The following is a 20,661-nucleotide window of genomic DNA, read 5'->3' as shown; positions in this document are numbered from 1 at the left end:
CCAGGCCCTTCACTGGCTTCCTATCGCCCAGAGGCTCCAATTCAAAACCCTAACCATGACATACAAAGCCATCCACAACCTGTCTCCTCCATACATCTGTGACATGGTCTCTAGGTACCTACCCGCACGCAACCTTCGATCATCTCAAGATCTCCTTCTCTACTCCCCCCTTATCTCTTCTTCCCACAACAGCATACAAGACGTCTCCCGTGCTTCCCCCATACTCTGGAACTCCCTGCCACAACACATCAGACTCTCACCATCAATGGAAACCTTCAAGAAGAACCTGAAGACCCACCTGTTCCGTCAAGCCTACAGCCTGCAATGATCCTCGGTCTACTGATCCACAGCACGACCTGCTCTACCCTCTCCTACTGTATCTTCACCCATCCCTGTACTTTAGACTGTGAGCCCTCGCGGGCAGGGTCCCCTCTCCTTATGTACTTGTGTGTCCCTTGTCTTACACATGTTTACTATACTTGACTATATTTCCCCTTTTCACATGTAAAGCGCCATGGAATAAATGGCGCTATATAAATGCAGCTCACAGCTCAGAGCTCACATGATCAGACAGGAGCTGTGAGCTATGAGCTGTGTGAGCTATGGGCTGTGAGCTTCTGTCTGAGCGCACACATAGTGGGTGCGGATTCAGTCTGTGCGCATTCAGACAGGAGCTGTGAGCTCCTGTCTTCTCAGCTGTACATTGTGTCGGTGTCTATTAAGCCATCAGTGATGGGTCTTACAACTTGGATCCCACCGATATGCAGACAAATACAGTGCTGGAAACATTTGGAAAACAAGCTTTAAACATTTGTTCCTCTTTAAGGCTCCTGGTCCCTAATGCAACATTTCTTAAAGGACTCTAAGCCCTCGATGTAGATCTGTGAAAGGTTTACTATTAACATTTGGAGGCTGAGAGCAAGTCCTGGTCATCTGCAGGGTTCCTTTCACTGTTGGAGAGCTGACATATTGTAACAAGACACCATCTGTGAGAGCAGAACTGGATTGTTACATTTCCAATGCAAAAAGCTTTTTCTCTTTAGTAAACAAGAAAAAAGCTCAGTAAATATAAATCCATAAACTGTTCTTTGCATTCAGATTACTAAAATACTTTGTGTTCTTCTTTCTTACTTCTGTCAGTTATTGCAAAAACTGAGTAAGAACCGATAAGACATCCGTGCAGCCCCCGATAATCCAGAAGTCTGGGAGACCACAGCCAGGGCACTGGACGTTGATACAGAACATGCTCACGTTATGCTTCATGATGAATCTAAGAAACTTAGTAATATTGAATGCTTAGCATAAATGAGTAGAGATGAGCGACTTTGCCTTTTTTAGGGTCGAGTCGGGTTTCATGAAAACCGACTTTCTCAAAAGTCGAGTCGAACGAAATTGGCCAACTATCGAGAAAAGTCGGAGGTCCGACTGAAACACGAAACCCAATGCAAGTCAATGGGGAAGCAATGGGCGATACCCGACTTATGAATCTGGCCGACCTGTTTCGCTCAACTCTAGTAAGGAGTAGAGTTAAGAGAATTTGTTTGGGTTCCCTCTTATTATTCAAGCTATAGTGCTTGCCGAATAAGCTGCAAAGGGAACCCGGCTTCCTGGTTCGCGCCCGTCTGAACAGCTGATCGACGCTGCAGCTGCATGTGTCACAGCTGAATGCTATAGCTTGCCGAATAAGAGGGAACCTGAGCAAATTCACTCAATTTTAGTAAGGAAGCTACGACTCATCTAGGCCTGGAAATGGCCAAGTGTCTCCTGATCTGACAACTAGACCCCTATGGGGAATTGTGGAGACAAATTGTGAGCACTTTCCATCCGGCAACCAGGCTCTAGAGCTTGTTCTGAAGATGGAGAAAGATGGCCGCTGTAATATGTTGCAACCTTGTTCCTTTCAGGGTGTACTCATTTTTGCATCAGCTAATCTAAGTAAAGCTGAAGATTTTGTAATGAGAGTTCTATTGTGAATTATTAACTTTATTGTCAGGTTACAGGTTAAAATATGTTCTATGAAACTCAGATTTGTCCAATTTTTTGGAAATAGTTATGTACACTCATTTTACACTGAGCACTGCATATCATCATATAAATCTGCTTCTTTCTCCACTTATGAGTCACTGCTCCTTCCCTAACACCTGAACTCTGCATTAACACTGAAAAACATCTCAAATATGTCTTATATGGACAGCCAGCTCACAGAGGGTTCAGATTACAGCTGCCTATTGAAGTCAATGGAAAGAAGGATGAAGGGGCGTAGTGAGAGACAGAGGCAGAACACACATTGCTGTTTATAGTAAGTGTTTTATCTCACCCCTGAACTGGACTTACAGTTACACTGCTCAGTATATAATGTCCCCCATGCTGCTGCTTATAGTAGTTGTTTCTCTGTTGTGCTAGATTCACAGCTACACTGCTGTGTAATGTTCTTCATACTGCTGTTTTCTTGGAAGTGTTTATTCTAACCCCAGAGTGGGATACACATTCCCTCAGTTTAGTAGTGGTGTTTAATGTTCTCTATGGTGCTGTTTTCTAGTAAGTGTTTCATCTCATCATAGAGCTGCATTGACAGCAACACAGCTCAGTCTATATAATGTCCTCCATGATGTTGCTGCTTCTGAACATGTTCTATATAAAGACAGGAGAGCAGGAATCACTCATGTTTTCAGAAACAACTGAAAATTTGAAGTAGATCCTACCGGGGGAACATTGATGACAAATGCAGGATACAAGGCATATATTGGCCCGGAATAGTGAAATTCTCCATGTATACACAGGACAGCTTATTCTGACCAGTCACCTGATACAACAGACACGCTTTAAGGTTTATTTTACATAGCATTTTTTGCATGTTTGTCATAGGCCACGGTATAGATATATATATATTTTATGCATTGGGAGTCAATGGCTTCCCACACAGCAGCATGTGCCGGGGGCTTTCAGCACAGTTATGTTAGTTGTTCCTCCATCCTATGTCTCCAACAGAAATGAGGAGCGAGATGTGACCAGAGTCTTGGAAATCATTAGTTATAATGTGAAATTGGAACATGGGAGATAAAACAGAATGGACTTTTGCTACTTGCACACTTGCGTTATGAGGCGTAGCGCTCGGCCTCCACTAAGCTCCGCCCCTGCCACGCCCCCTCCGGTCAGCTCCTACTATGGGCGCATGACGCTGAATGCGACCTGAGTACCCTATATTTATCGTTGGGTACGCAGGCCGTGCGCTGGCATGCTTTTGCCGGTGCATGCACCCTATTGGTGCTGCGCCGAGCGCACCAAAATGCAACATGGTGCGTTTGTCGAATGTCGGTGCAGCGCCAAAAGGGCGCATGCGCCTGCAAAAGCATACCAGCGCACGGCCTGCGTACCCATCAATAAATATAGGGTATGCAGGTCGCATGCAGCGTCATGCACCCATAGGAGCTGACCGGAGGGGGCATGGCAGGGGGCAGAGCTTAGCGGCGGCCGAGCGCTGCGCCTCATAACGCAAGTGTGCAATTAGCCTTACAGATTTATCATGCTGGGATTTACAAACTGCTGTGACAACCTTTTTGGGCACTGTAGTGGTAGCCATATTGGTTGTTGCCTAGCTTCCCAGCGACTGCTAGAACAGGTGGAATGTTTTATAGCCTCTTTTCTGGATGATTCAGTGATCTCTCTGTGGTGGACATTTTTCAGGCACGATACATAGTAACTTATAGCAGAAGTGATAACGTGTCCACATGGCGTCTCTTTGGCTGACATCGCTGCCGTTGAGCTGTCGATCGCCTTCGTCTCCATCAAGTGTCAGGACTGATATCATCATCCCGGATACTTTAGAAAGGGTTTCCTAAAGTTTTAAGACTCGGTGTAAAAGTTGAATGGCCCCAATGAGAGGAAAGGGTTAAGTCTTGATAAAACGTCTCCTTCTGCGGTGATGGCGGCGAGGCCGGCATCGTGTCATCATTGTCAGCTCCCAGCAGAACAGCCTTTTATTAAGTCATTAACAATAAAGCCGCGTCAAAGCGAAGAGCATCAGATAGCGGCTCGGCGGAATCAGACACTACATCACCGCTTTATTGTGGAGATAGCTTTCACCAAAACATAAGTGCTTCTCCAACCTTGCCTGACCCCAGACGAAGCGCTGCGCCCGAACACCTTGAAGTGTTCAATTCCAGGATTCAGACCTACTTAGCGAGATTTAAGAGACTTCCTCAGAGCAGTTCTCCATTTAACAACTTTCACTGCAACTTTCAAAGCTTCTGTCTGCTCCGCTCAAGAGAAGTTTAGTATCTCCGACGAATCTTCAGCCGTCGGGCGGTAAACCGACTGCTGTGGGGCTCATCCGTAGGCAGGGGCTGGCGGGGTCCGGGTCACTCCACAACTTTACGGGTGGATATAAGAGATGAGCATATCGATTCGAGGAATATTAAATTTGCTTTGAATTTCCTGCAAAAATTTGGATAATCCGGAAAGTGGATTTTTTGACTCTGGAGTGAAATCAAACATGGGGTCTCTGCTCAGTTTGGGGCGCCCCCTTATGTTGCTCTACATCCAGCTGTAGGTGTGAACGGATACTCTATCTCAGCGCATGCTATAGAGCTGCATTGGCTCTTGAGCGGCTGCCCTGGGGGACACACATATCATTCCCTCTGGTCTGTTACAGGAGACATTCTTGTCTTTTATGACTGTTAGTATTTAAATCCAATGGGGCCGTCAGGTGATTACAAGAGGCACCCACAAGTGCAGAGCCTCTCGGTTCCTCACTACATGTCTTTTACCTGATTAATTCGGTGTACAATACAAAATAATATTGTGGTACTGTGTTAGCCAGAAAAATAGATGTAAATACTTATGTCCCCCCAAAAAATTGAGAAAAGTATTCAAGGTGTGATACCTTTATTGGCTAACCAGAGAAATTATATTTGTAAGCAAGCTTTCAGGGCTCAGGAGGCCCCTTCATCAGGCTAAATTACAAGTGAATTACTGAGAAGACATGGCAACATTTAAATAGGAATTATAACAGGAAATGAGGTGATGCTAGCTAGAGACAAGGAAATCAAATTAAGATTTTTGTTACACATGCAGATGAGGACCAAGTGTTCTGTTAGAGATCTGAAGACCTTCTTGTGGAGGTGTAAACTGTGTCCATGTAATGAGTCATGAATCCAGTTGTCAAATTCAGTCCTATTGTTAGAGATTGAAACATATTTATCAATTTGAACTCCCAAATTTTTCTTTCTCTGTCACTATTAAAATGACCTTTCAATATTAGGACTTTTAGATCTGCCAAGCTGTGTCCAGGTCTAGAGAAGTGTATTCCTACAGGTGGGTCCAGCTCATTTTTAATAGTATGTCTAAGTAGATTCATCCTTGTTTGTAGTTTTTGCTTAGTTTCTCTGATGTACAGTATGTCCCTGCATTGCACCATGTACACTACATTGGAGGATGTACATGAAAAAGAGTCCATGATCTTATAGTCCTGATTTGTGTTGGGTATGGGGACTTTATCTGTTGGTGATACGTGGGTGCAGGTCTTGCATTTCTTTCTGTTACAGGGGACTGTGCCCGTCTCTGATGGTGATGCGAGGGCACTTCTTACAAGGACATTCCTTAGGTTGGGAGGCTGTTTGTAGGAGAGCAGTGGCAGTTCTGGGAATATTGCTATCAGTCTGTGGTCTCTGTGGAATATGGGTTGGAGGTCAGCGCCAATTTTCCTTAAAATGTTCATGTAAGGGTTGTACGTGACCACAAGTAGCACCCCCTGATGAAGGGGCCTTCTGAGCCCTGAAAGCTTGCTTACAAATCTAATTTCTCTGGTTAGCCAATAAAGGTATCGCACCTTGAATGCTTTTCTCAATTTTTTTTGGGGGGGACATAAGTATTTACACCTGATTAATTCATTATCAAAATATTATAAACATTGTACAGACAGTAATTAGTCCACGTGGGATTGGGGGAGGACATCTGGCGCCATGCATCTTTCAGTGGCCCCATGGTCAGGGTGCCCCCTTCTCTTTTGTCTCCTGCTTTAAGGAACCTCCATCGGGGTCATGTTTGAATGGAGACATTAGGGAATTCAGGAAACTCTGGGAAACAATATGATAAAAAAAGATCCGATCCCTCTGAAGAATGAGCCCCCGGGATCGAGGAGTGACCTTTCCGTGCTTTGTTCTTAGCCTGAAACAGAACCGTTCTTATAATACGGGGGCAACAATCTGCAAATAAAAGCTGAAACCTCACAGCTTAATTAGGAGATAACGGAGCTGAATCAGGACCTATTAATAATGCATCAAAAGGAAGAAGAACACAAAATCAGCAGCCAGAGGGGGACGCAGACCAGACAGGGGGATTCACATCTGGGGTCCATTCGGTTTTCTAAATGAGAGGAAATAATATATTTTATTCTGGATGGAAAAATCGGTAGGGTTAACATTACAATTACACTGACAGTGTAATAAACACTATAATGATACAATTATATTGTACAAGGTTTAATAATACCGTATAATGTACTGTATAATAATACCGTATAATTTACTGTATATTACCGTATAATGTACTGTATAATAATACCATATAATGTACTATATAATACCATATAACGTACTGTATAATGTACTGTTTAATAATACCGTAATGAACTGTATAATAATACTGTATAATGATACCATGATGTAATGGTACAGTATAATACCATATAATGATACAATATAATAGCATATAATGATACCGTGTAATGTCACATATTATACACTATAATACCATACAATGACACAATATAATGTACTGCATAATAATACCATATAATGATACCATGCAATGGTATAGTACAATACCGTATAATGATACAATATAATAATACCGTATGATGATACCATGTAATGTCACATTATAATGTGCAGTATATAATGACTCCGTATAATACCATGCAATGGCGTAGTATAAATAATACCGTGCAATGATACAATATTAATAAGCCAGCGGTGCGATATAATATTACAATAGATATTTTTCACTGTTATGTAAATAAAGCTTTCTATGTATCACAAACATTTCTGTACCTTTTTCCCAGATTCTGTTGCTATTCTCCTTTCATTTTTACAATCTCTGCTTGCTGTCAGTCAATAGGAGCTGCCATTTTTTTTCTTGATAAGCTGATGAGCTTTATGTAAAGTGAGCTAAATACAGAAAACAGCACAAAATGAATTTGCATCTTCGTTGATATTTTGTTACAAAACTTTTTCATCTCTGGATATTTCTCTTTTTTTAACATTAGAGAAACTCTGCAGGTTTATAGAACAAATAGTCTGCCCGGTGGCCTCAGTGTTCACTTCATGTATCAGGTGGAGACAGCGGTCATTACGGTATTATATAGAGGACAGTGCTGAAAGTAATATTGCAGTTGCAATGTAACTTCCATAACCAACCACTGCTTCCATCAACACCATCTCCACCAAAATAATCACCACTATCATTATTACTACCACCACCATTTTCATCATCACTGCAACAACTACTACAACCATCATCACCACTGGCACAACTGGAGTCCGATGGACCCCAATGGACCCCAGTGCAAAATTTGTACCTGGGCCCTCAGCTGCATGTTGGACAGATGTATGGGCACTTATAGTATTCTATATCCTACAAAAACAAATGTGTTCACCCCCATTTAGTAATGTCCCCCATCTTGTATCCCTTGTTGACATAATGTCCCTTAGGCTACTTTCACACTTGCGTTTTTTTGCGCTGTGCACCACGCTCAGTGCAAGCGCACATAAAAAACGCATAATGCGTTTGTGTGCGTTTTTTTGCGTGTTTGGGTGCATTTTTTGTGCATACGTGCGCATATCCATGCGCACCCATATGCTATAATGGGTGTTTGGGTGAAAAAAGCGCATTGCGTGCGCATGCGTTTTTGGGGGCAAGTCGGACGCACAAAAAATGCAACAGGATGCATTTTGTGCGCCCGAGCGCACACTACAAAAAACGCATGCTCATACAAACGCGTACAAACCCATGTGTATGCGCACCCATGTAAAGTATAGGAAAAAAAACGCATGTTTTTTTTGCGCAAAAAAAACGCAAGTGTGAAACCAGCCTTACCTTGGGCTCCTTTCTAGTATAAATTATCCATCCTAGGCCCCTTTCAGTAATAATATCCCCTATCCTGAACTTACATCCAGTAATAATGTCCCTCATTCTGTAATAATGTCTCCCAATTTGGACCCCCTTCCAGTAATAATGTCCCCTATCCTGAGCCTTTCCTGGTATAATGTCCCCACTCCAATAATGTCTCCCATGCTTGGCCTTTCCTGGTATAATGTTCCCCGTTCTATAATAATTTCCCCCCATCCATTAATAATGCCCCTCATTCTGTCCCCTTCCTAGTATAATGTCCACCATCCTAGGCCCCCTTCAGTAATAATGTACTCCATCCTGATACCCTTCCAGTAATAATGTCCCTCATCCTCGGCCAGCTCACAGTCTCTAATTGGCCGGCAACATGTACTGTGGTCCTTAGATGCACATTCAGCTGAAATAGGTACTGACATTGACAGGACCGGCCAAGGTCGCACCCTCTCCGTCCACGATCGTTCCCCCTGATTCATCTCCACACCGGGATCATTGCCATCACCAACTCAATCATCATCATTAATATCATTATCAACATCCTCCACTTTCATCTTTTTTTTACCAGCACCATCATAATTATTATCACCAGCACCATTACTACTGCCACCACTGCCATCTTCATCACTATAACAACCATCATCATTAACCTCATCTCCACCCTTATCATTGACCCTATTGTCATTGAAACCCTCCTCTCTATCATCACCACCATCACCCTCATCATCACCATCAACGTCATAATTATTTTGTCTTACGTTTTGCTAGAGATAGCGCACACAAATGCCAATCCTCCCAGTGATTATATGTCCCATGTTGTGTGACATGTGTCACGGGTCTCGTCTTGCATGTTGTGTGTCACATGTTGTGTCTGGTTTTGCCGTGGAGTTCATCTGCTCCATGTTGTGTGTCTGATTTTGCCGCCGAGTTCATCTGCCCCACGTCATGACTGATTTAGTACAAGAGGATAATTGTCATCTTGTGGGAAATAAAGCCGGAGTGCACAAAACACAATGGCCCTCTGGCCATGGAAGGGTTACACCACCCCCTGGATAATGAATAATGAATTATTACGGACCGGACGCCTGACAGCCCACAATACAATAATTGGCATTTATTCAAATCATTTGTAACTCAGAGGTTATTTTTGTCCGCGGCATTTTAACCACTCCAAAGTCATTTTTTCAATTATTTTGCTGCACTTTGGAGATTATCGATTATCCGTCAGGCAGCAGCGTAATTATGTCATCTGTCTCGGGGCCATAATTTGCTTTTAATGTATGTGGCAACAGCATCGTTTGTATACAGCTTCATAATTCATCTTAAAACCTGACCATGAAAGAACATGAAGTGCAATTACATCCCTTAGTGTTTCAAGAGGATAGGGTTCCGGAGTGTAAGTGCTGTCCATGGTGCTGCGCGGCCCCCACACCGGCTTTGCCGTCCTCTGTGCCTCCTTCCATCTTCGCTTTTCTTTTCAGCTGTCATAATATAATTTACATGACAATAAAGTATTTATCCTGCGCTGACACAATGTAACCACAAACATCAGATGAGGCGCAGGCAGCCATCAGATCCAGAGAGCAGACAGGGAGCGGTAGTGACAAGGCGGCCGGCCGGATAAGAAGCCGTGTGCTGATCGGAGAAGGCACTGTGTAATGATAGGAGTTGGTTATCTTTGCTGGGCAACGGGGGGGACACGGACAGACAACAGCTGTCATTCAGGCAGATGGGGGAGCTGTTGCCCTCCCAGGCATAACGGTTCGCATTTTATGTCCTGAAGTTATAGGACTTCTTGTGTAATCTTCTCACATCCGGGGACAACTTAAAGGGGTCCCAAGTTGTGGATAAATAAGACTTACGCAATGTATAAGGCTAGTTTCACACTAGCGTATGGCCGAGCCGCGGAGGGCTGCGGACTTCCTCCGAGAAGCTCCGTCCATGTCCGCACCTCCTCCGTTCAGCTCCGCCTACGTCTGCATGCGGCCTGCGTACCCTATCTTAAACATTAGGTACCCAGGCCATGCCGATGTATGCGGATGCCTCCGCATGCGTCACTTTGACGGTGTGGCGACCGCAACAAAATCCAACAGTTGCGTTCGGCGCAGGTCGCCGCACCGTACGCAGGCCACATGCCGACGTAGACAGAGCTGAACGAAGGAGGTGTGGACATGGGCAGAGGTTCACGGAGGAAGTCTGCAACCCTCCGCATCGCGGCCATACGCTAGCGTCAAACTATCCTTAATAATGAGTTCTAGAACTTTGCAATAAACTTTAGAACTTAGTTTTTCACTATTTCTGAGAAATATGTTTGCTGTGAGCGAATAAGAACTTGTGATTCTAGTCCCCATAGTCCTTCTCTCAGCCGAGGATTGGATACAATTGTGCACAGTGTGGACAACGCCGCAAGAGCTGGGACTCCAGACCGATACATTATAGCAAACCAGCAGAGATCACCGGGTCATAAGGAGACAGATTCTGATATTTCCACTGCTCCCCAAAATACTCTGTTCTTTAATTTTATGCTATACAAGTCCTGAGACATGTGTGACTTTTTATGGGGTTTCCAAGGGGGAGTGGCTTGAAAGGTAATTATACAAATCTTCCTAAAAACACATCCCCAGAGAAACCTATGAGCCACGTCCCTTTGTAAAGGACAAAAAATGTAACAGAGAATAAAAAGGCCCAAATCTCTGGAAACGTATGGAGCAGCGGGACTAAAATAAGATCAAAAACTGTCCGGCTGTGATCTGGAGACAAGACGTACATAGCAAAGTGACCCAAAATGTGACCAAATAAGACAAACTGACGGCTTTTCTGCGCTCTGAGCCCTCACTTCACATTTATCACATAAGTGTAGTTAGGGGCCCAATCATGGAGGAATAATGAGACGTCTGCTGTAATCTCTTCACTGATCTATTTTGATAAAATGGGCATTATATAACAAAGAGGGAAAAAAAGATTCTAAATTTACAAGACTATGAAGCTACAACCTGACAGCCCTGATTACACATCACATCTCAACTGCTCTTTATGTCAATCACATCGTTCCTACAAGACACAATTACATCACTTCAGAAAATTCTTCATGGTTAAGAAGATTTTTTCTTTTTTTCCTATTTCAAGAATACTTTGTAATAAAAGTAAAGTCACTTTCCAAATACATTATATTACTTATCCTTTATTATACTCCAGAGCTGCACTCACAATTCTGATGGTGCACTCACTGTGTACATACATTACATTACTGAGCCTGTACTGATCCTGAATTACAGCCTGTATTATACTCCAGAGCTGCACTCACTATTCTGCTGGTGCAGTCACTGTACATACACTACATATCCTGTACTTATTCTGAGTTACATCCTGTATTATAAACCAGAGCTGTGCTCACTATTCTGCTGATATGTTATGGGCCGCCCTCCCAGGGCCGCGGGGTACTCGGTACCGGGCCGGTGTCAAGGGAATGTGTCACAGCAGCGGTGACCCGGTCCGTGGCCCTGGGCACCCAAGTAATGAGGGAATGTAGTTAATGGAATGGAATAGTTCGTGACGCCACCTGTGGTGTTCGGCAAGTAGGATGTTAGGCCAACGCTGCATGCAGATCCTCTGGGGCTGGTGGTGTGTTGCAGCCTAGATGGTGTAGCTCCCCACAGGTGAAGCTGTAGCCCCAGGGCAGCGTGGATGCAATGGAAGAAGAGAGGTGCAGGCGGTGTGGAGAATGGTACCCAGCTATAGCGGTGCTGAATGTGTTAGCGCACAAAGGAATGGAGGACACCGGGGCTTGGAGTTCCAAAGCTTTACTCACAGTCCGTTGTACACACACACAGATGCCTGCCTCCGGGCCGTGTCCTCCAGGTCAGAGACTCAATCAACCTCCGGGCAAGTTAGGATTCTCCCCTCCAACACTCCACCAACATGTACCTTTCTGAATGACTCCTCTATAGCGCCTTAAAGTGTGAAGATCTCCTAGTACTGAGTTACACTGGAGTTCCTCCTGTCAGATGTTCCCAAGAACTCTACTTGTACGGCAGACAGCTGTAGCCTGCTTCGGGGACTCCCTTCTCCTGAGTACCGGTTCTCTAGCCAATTGCTGTTGTGCCCCAAGTCTTGGATGGGAGTAGTGCATTTACAGCCACCTACTCCACCGGTGTCTGCTGTAGAACCATAAGTGTCCATACAACCTCGGGGACCGGGCCCCGGCCTTGCGCTGAGAACCTATAGGCAGGGTTCCTCCTCTAACCCACGTCCTTTCTGCTCTCTCTACTCCTTCGTTCCGTACTTGTCTTTCTTTCTTATGGAAGCTTAGATATCAGTTCTACGTCTTTCTCCTTCTTTTCCTTTCCCGTGCCAGCTGGCTCAGATCACTGAGGCAGCAGCAGCACTCCTTCCTCCATCCCTTCTTCCAGGGTTCCTCACTCCTGTCTGAGTGACTTCCTACCCGACTGACCTTCTGTCAGACTGACCTGTCCTCCTACACTTTCCCACTCTTTTATGTATCTTAGCTCCACCCACCTCCCAGCATGTCCAGTGTTCCAAGCAGGGAACCACCAAAGGTGCTCTGCTACCCTCTGAGCAAGGAGCCGCAATGTGGTTGTGCAGAACTATCCTGTTGTGTGGGGTGCGAGCGTTGGAGTGTGGAAAGGAGCTCCCCCCTTACCCGGATGGTGGGGCACTACACCTTAGGAGAAGGTGCAGTACCTCTGTGGCGACTGAGCCTCAGGGGCGCCACAGTTACATTACTGATCCTGTAGATTTTTTATTATAAAAATGAAAAACATAACAATAATAACAGAAACAAAACAAAAATATCAGCCAGAAAATAATCCTTATAATGAACACTGGTCCAGCTGCTCATTCTCTCCTGTCACACATATTATACATACATACAGCATAATAACTAATATTAAGTTCTTACACCTTCTGGTCCGGTCACCAAACAAACTAATAAAAAACAAAATAAAATAAACAATAGCAAACAAAAACTATATACATCCTTTTTTTTAAATAATTTTAAATAAAATAACCACAAACTTATACAAATATATACAAGACTAAACTAACCACCACCCCACGCTCAAGCCCACCATTCCCAACCCCCGCACTGACCTGAGAGCTGGTCCTGCCTCTCATGCCTCAGTCCATGTCCAATGTCCATAGGCCAGATCAGGTAGTACCAGTGTTTCCCCCAAACATCCCAGTGTCACATAGTCCCACAAGATAAACCCACTCCCCCCCTTTTCCCACCACCCAACCTAACACCTAAGCCCAAATCTATATCCCTATATATAATATATACAAAAACAAACACTACAACACCCACAAATAACAAAGCCCATGTTCGTCGCCTGCAGCCCTACATCACTGTATACCGATCACAAAACAAAAATCTACAGTGTCAGCAACAGCCAGCCACCAGGAAAGGAGATGATCAAACTAGGGTACACTAAAAGAAAAGCCCCTCCAGAGGACAGCAGTCCTACGTGTGCCCAGTCTCTCATACTCCAGAGAGCGCACCTTCACCAGGTCACTGAGTATGGTCCTAAACACATCGTCCACTGGGGGGATTTTCCATTGCGTCAATACTAAGCACCGTGCATTCCACATGTGATACACCTAACCACTGCGCTAACTAGAAATAAGGTGCAGCGGTCCCGGCCACCAAGGTCTCTGAATGCTCCATAGGCCCATTCCGCATAGGAGACACCAGACAGCTGAGACCAGCCAATGGAGGCGCCCACCCTGTTGTACACCTCTGTGTTGAAGGCACAATGAAGCAGGAAATGGTCCATGCTTTCCAGCACGGTACCACATTGCTCCCGAGGACAATTCCTGTCCTCAGAGCTCCTACACTTCAGATTGTCCTTCACACACAGTTTCCCATAGAAACAGCACCAAGCCAAGTCCCAAAACTTCGAGGGGATCCTGATAGAATTCAAAAGATGCAAACCCACACCAAGATCCCGACTTGGGCAATCCCTGAGCACCAGAGGCCTCTGAAAATGGGTCAACAGAACCCTATTGTCAAGAAGTTTCCTTGGCAGAGTCCTGTTCTCCCACATCCCCAGACCCCACAGGCAAATTACCTTCAGAACCAAGGTAGCGTAAGCCGGAAGATGTCCATGCGGTGTGCGAAGATCCTTCACTTACCCTCCTGTCTCCCATTCCTGGAAGAAAGGCTGAAACCATTCCCTACAGGAAAATACCCACGGAGGAGCCCTCTCTTTCCAGAGGTTTGCAATATTGATGTTAATGAAGGTATCCACAAGGAATACCACAGGGTTGACCATACCCAACCCTCCTAGTCTCCTCGTGTGGTAAGTAACCTCCCTCTTGACCAGGTTCAATCTATTCCACCATGCCTCCGAGTAGCGATCTACCTCTGACATCAGCCACCCTGCCTTCTCGTGATAGGAAAGAAAAACAGTGACATCATTAGCATATGCCATCACCCTCAGAGTGGCTTCCGGTGCTGCCCGGTCCATCCCGATCCCGGCCAACGGTCCACGCTCCAACCTCCTAAGAAGTGGGTCAATCGCGAACACGTACAGCAGCGGGCCCAAAGGACAACCCTGGCGAACACCAAATCCAACCTCAAAAGAGCTGCCAATCCAACTGTTCACAAGCGGTAAACTCTCTGCCCCACCGTACAAGGTTTTAAGCCAATCAACAAACCCCCCGGCAGGCCATATCTCAGAAGGACAGACCAGAGGTACTCATGATTAACCCGATCAAATGCTTTTGCCTGGTCCACTTACAGCATGTACCCCTTCCAGTGACCAGCCCTACCCTGCTCCACAGCCTCCTGGTCACCGAGCACAGCAGTAAATGTGCTGCGACCTGGAACAGAGCAATGCTGGGCCTCCGAAAGGAGTCGGAGTGCAAATTTCACCAGCCGATTAAACAGCACCTTTGCCAGAACCTTCCTGTCTGCATTGAGAAGCGCTATGGGATACCAATTTTCAATGCACGATGGGTCCTTACCCTTTGACAAGATGATCAGGGCAGACCTCCTCATTGACTTTGGCAGAGTGCCCGAGGATAGACACTCATTGAATACCTCAGTCAAGAGGGGAACCAAAGCATCCTTAAAGGTCTTATAGAACTCAGATGTTAAGCCATCAGGACCGGGTGATTTTTTTTTTTGAGCAAGCCCTTCAATCTCCTTAGCTTCCTCTTCCCTGATTATCTCTGTCAAAGAGTCAAGAGAAGGGTCTACCCCTGGATCAGGAACGACTTCAGCCAGGAAAGTCGACATCTCATCCCAATCAAGATCTCGCTTCCCCAAGAGGTGTGAGTAGAAGGATCCAACAACCTCCAGGATCCTTGATCTGGATCGCCTCAGGGACCCCGTAGCGTCGACCAGTCCTGTAACCACCTTACTATTCACTGACATCTTGCAGTTTCTGTAAGGGTCGGGCGAGCGGTACTTCCCATAATCCCTCTCAAAAACCAAAGATGCGTGTCTATCGTACTGACACCTCATGAGCAAAGATTTCACTCTGGAGATCTCCTCGTGGCTACCTCCAGTTGAGACAAGATGCTTGAGTTTCCTCCTCAGACCCTGATACAGGCGGTACCTGTCCAGACTCCTGAGGCTCGAGAGATGGCAGAAGATTCTTGCCACCCTTTTCTTGAACATCTTCCACCACTCTGACTTACTACTACAAAGATCCAGTAAGGGTACCTGGCTCTGAAGAAAATCCTCAAGGGACTGCCTTATGTCCGCTTCTTCCAAGAGAGACGAATTGAGCCTCCAAAAGCCTCTTCCCAGCCGAAGGGTCTCTGTAACAATCAGAGAAAACAAAATTAAACAGTGGTCGGAGAACTTCACCTCAACAACAGACACTGCTGAAGAGACGGCTTCCTCCTTTAAATAAAACCTATCTATTCTGGACCTACAGTTACTTCTATGATAGGTGAACTCCTTGTGGCCTGGGGTGTGCCGAATATGGACATCCACCAGGCAAGCCTTACTAGCTATACAATTAAGGGCGACACTATCATAAGTCAGCTTGTCTCTGGAACCTCCTCTATCTCGGGGCCTCGTGAGTATTGAAGTCCCCTCCAAAGACAACCTGCCGACTTGTAAAAAGGTATTGCTTGATCCTCATAAAGAGACACTTCCAGTCCCACTTAGATTGGGACCATAGATGTTAATAAGCCGGAGCTCTTGTCCCTTCATGAGGGCATCTAAGATCAGGCACCTCCCCATTTCTAACTCAATAACCCATCGGCATTCCACTGGTGCGGTAAAAAGGACTGCCACTCCGCTATATGGCTTAGCCGCAAGAGAACAATAGGAGGGCGCGAGTCTCCACTCCCTCTTAGCTTTGAATACGTCTGCTATGTTTGGCAGTCTGGTCTCTTGCAAAAAGAAAATGTCAGCTTCAACATGGCTGAGAAAATCAAAGGCCGCAAATCTGCCTGTATTTGACTTTATGCTGGCGACATTAACGGACGCCAGCGTCAACAGAGTGGGTAAAGCCATCATTGGTGATTGAGTTAGATGGCTTTCTTTTTCCCACTCCCCTTATCCTCTGCCTCAGAGGAGGAATCCTTCCCCCTCTTTAATGACACAGAAGTGTCCATTCCCACATGTTTTTTCTTTTTGTCATCCTCGTCTCCGGACTCTGGGCCAGTCCCTCCCTCCAAGGACCTTACATTCCCAGAAGAAGGAAACTCTGCACCCCCTGTAAGCTCTGCCGAAGCCGGAACCTCACCCTCAGCTTCCTCCACAGAGTAAGAGATGTTCTCAAGGACTGGGAACCTGTTAGAAAGACCAACCAGAGGGCAGTCAGTTTTTCCTTCCTTAGGTACCTTGGTCAGAGCGGGAGAAGATGCTTTATCTCCCTTCTTTCTCTTCATTTTGGTTCCAAGCTTACGCTTGTCCTCTAGCCACTGCCTATTATCCTCATCCATACCTTCATAATGGGAGGATTCAGAGGAAGTGGCGCTTTCCTCCGTGTGGATCCTCCTGACCTCCTCATCCAACTCATCATCCCTCGGGGCCTCAGCAGCAAGACTGGCATCCAGGACAGGGGTCACCGCAGTAGCCCGGGGCTCGCCCAGCTCCCTCTCCTGTCTGCGCTTGTCTAGATGCCTCAGCTGGGCAGATGTCTTTCTATTGCTTTTCCTCCTTGGCCCCTCAGCTCCCTCACACCTGCTAGTCTCTTCCCCAGCAGAATCAGCTACTCCCACCAGGGTCACGACTGCATTAGCAAAGGAGCGAGGACAACGGCTGAATGGGTGACCTAAGTCACCACACAGGTGGCACCTAATCTCCACACAAGATGCAGCAAGATGGTCGATATCCCCACACAATGCACATTTCTGCAAAGTGCAGTTTGCACTGAAGTGCGTGGGGTCGCCGCACTTGTGACAGAGCTTCTATTGCCCCTGGTAGAAGACCTCATTTTTTGCCAACTCATAATTTGACCAGAAGAGCTCAAGCCCCTCTGGCCGAACAAAACTGACATCAAACTCGAGGCGTGGAATAGGGATGTATCAAGGCATAGATGTCAATAGCCTTGAAGCCCATCTTCAGCAGGAGCTCCACAACCTTAGACCTTGGAGGACAAGCATCACTACCCCTCCACCGAAGATGGACCACATTCCTACGCACACTACCTGGCCAGGCTGTCGGAAGGGACCACGCTGTATTTCCCCCATTTTGCTTTCGGAAGGCCCTGAGGCCATGCCTCTCTATCCAGAAGGATAGCTCAACCTCTCAACCCTCTACCATTAGTGATCTCTCCCCCTTCTTTAGAACCTCCAGGAGACACCACTGCAACATGCCATCCCCAGAGCCCGGAGACGAGGAGGCCGCCCTATTTCCCCCGAAGGTGACAGTGGCATAACTACTAACGGGTACTGCCACCACCGGGGGGGCAACCGGACCAGTGACCACATCAACACCAACAGTATCACTATTAACCACCTCCATAGCACCCTCACTCTCCACCAAACCAGCAACCACACCACTAGACAAAAAAATTTCCTCATCCACACCTCCCACCACATTCTTTCCTGCTGGACCAGTGACAACAGGGGGTGGCATTTTGACCTCCGCATCATCAGGCACAAGGGGCTCAGTCTCCTCCACAGAACTGGAGGCGACCTCACCCCTGGACTTACTGGTGCCCTCCGCATCAGTTGGTAATTTTCGTTGCTTCACTAGGCGCTACTGATCTATTGCCGCTGTGAGGCGCCGCTGATCCTTCATATCAAGATCTTGCTGACCAGTGGCGCCAACGCAGAACAGGTTCTTGGGAGGATCGGAATGCCCAGCCCTGACAGTCCCCTCACACTGCGGCCGCTTCTCAACTAAGTGATCAGCGGCAACAGCATTCAGTAGCGCCGAGGCTACCAGAGCTGCCCCCGACACTGGGCCGCTAACCCACCAACTAAGGAGCGCACCACAGTATTGTGGCCTAACCTTATACCCGCCGGGTCACCCTCACTGTCCAGCCTCTCGGCTGATGCACCTGCTGCTACGTCCCCGCTATTACAAGCAGAGACGGAGCTCTGCGCCTCACTACCGTGCTCTGTACTCTCCCCGCGCCTTTGCACTGGATCCACAGCAGAACCCGGGCTGGGCTGGGCGATGGGGCGTATACAGCGGGCTGACCCTGCAGCTGACTCAGGGAGTACATGGAGGGGTGCATATACATAGCTTACCGCTTCCAGAAGCTTTGGCTTCTTCTTCTTTACCTTTTTCTTCTGGCCCCCAGGTGCCTCCTCTGGTAAATCATCACCAAGATGGAAATACTGAAGGCACACTGGGGACTCCAGGAGCTTGAGCTCCGCCATTATTGCCCCTCCCTGGCCGCTGTTGTCACTGTCCTCCCCAGAGCCAGCAGAACTGCGACCAGATGCCACTGTCGCCTGTCCAGCAGGGAGCTCGCTGCACATGGCCTGTGGGTGACTTTGCAGGCTGCCAGGCGGAGCTTTCTGCTGGTAATCATCCTCCCCATCATCCACCTAGCTCTCAGGCTGCAGCCCCATCTGCCTTTGCTCTCTGTTATCAGTCATTTCTCTGAATCTGTCCTCATTTAGTAGTTTTTCTTTAAATGGTCCACTTTTTTCTCTAAGGAATGCTTTCCTCACTTCCAGCTCATTGATGTCAAGTTTCAGTCACTTTTCCTCCGCCTGGAGTTGGGTCGTCCTCGGTTTGGAGGCACCTGCAGCTTTGGCACTTGTGCAGCGCAGCTCCTCCCAAAGTCTCCTGATGGTCTTACTCGCCTCTTCATACTCACACAGGTGGCTCATGACCTGGGAGGCATAGGTGGACACAGACTCCTTGGGTTTCTGCAGCCCCGAACCTTCCTCCGTGAGGTTGGCCTTACCTCCGTGAGCACTCAGCTTTCCTCCGGAAGGACCGCCATCTTGCACGCTGCTAGCAGGCTTCTCCTCCATGTTGGAAGTTTTGCAGCTTCTCTGGGTCTCTGCAGACTTGGGGGGACTAGGAGCCACATTGCTGCGACTCCTGGTGGAGCGTCTCACCCCCAAGTCCTCTGATGTGCCGGCCGGTTGCTGGTTTCTCCTGCTCCCCGCCGGCCTGGATCGGGAAACAGAAGCCTGGAACTTGGCTCCTTCACTCATCCCAGGAAACCCACTCCCTCCCTGGGTAGGAAAGAGAGCAGGTCCCCAGGTGGAGAGGTGTTGATTCTCTGGAGCTCAGGAACAATCACCACAATGAGCAGCAGCTGAGCAGAGCTGCACTCACTATTCTGCTGATGCAGTCACTGTGTACATACATTACATTACTGATCCTGAGTCACATCCTGTATTATACTCCATAACTGCATTCACTGTTCGGCTGGTGCAGAAATCATAGTAATAATAACTGAAACCTAAAAATATTACTCTGTTAAGTATTAATTAATTGTTTAATTAATACTTTAATTAATAATAAATGCTGTAGCACCTGCGCCCCTGCACGCTTTCCTCCTCCCCTAGCAGGGACGCCAACTCACCGCCGTGGCCCCTGTTCCGCACTTCCTCCTCCTGTTGCCCCGGGTCTGTGCACAGTTCGCAGATCACCAGGCACTGTGCTTAGGGAGTACCTGCTCCTGCCTTCTTAAAGGGACAGTGCACACCATCCTAAAGTGTTTCCAGCCAATGGCTGGAAGACACTTATTATTTAAAGGGAACTGTCACCAGTTTTGGCCGGTACACGTTACGGCCATCACCTTACAGGGCTGATATACAGCATTCTGTAATGCTGTATATAAGTTCCCAACCTGACCGGTAAGAGAAGTAAAATAACTTTAATTATACTCATCTGCGTGTGGTCTGGTCCGAAGGATGTTGCTCTTCTTGGTCCAGCGCCTCCCATCTTTTTATGATGCTGCCTTCCTGCTTGCTTCGTGTGGATGACGTGTCCCTCCATCATCCGCACAGTCTCCTCGGCATTATAGAATGCTGTATATCAGCTCTGAAAGGTGATGGCCGTAAGTTATTTCAGCCAAAACTGGTTACAGGTTCCCTTTACTGCACCTCCACCTGATGGGAGGTGCCTGAGCAATGTGTTCACTC

The sequence above is a fragment of the Dendrobates tinctorius genome, unplaced genomic scaffold (assembly GCF_039654945.1).
Source record: "Dendrobates tinctorius isolate UK_male_01 unplaced genomic scaffold, ASM3965494v1 ptg000058l, whole genome shotgun sequence".
Classification (NCBI taxonomy): Eukaryota; Metazoa; Chordata; class Amphibia; order Anura; family Dendrobatidae; genus Dendrobates; species Dendrobates tinctorius.
This window is presented reverse-complemented; position numbering follows the sequence as displayed.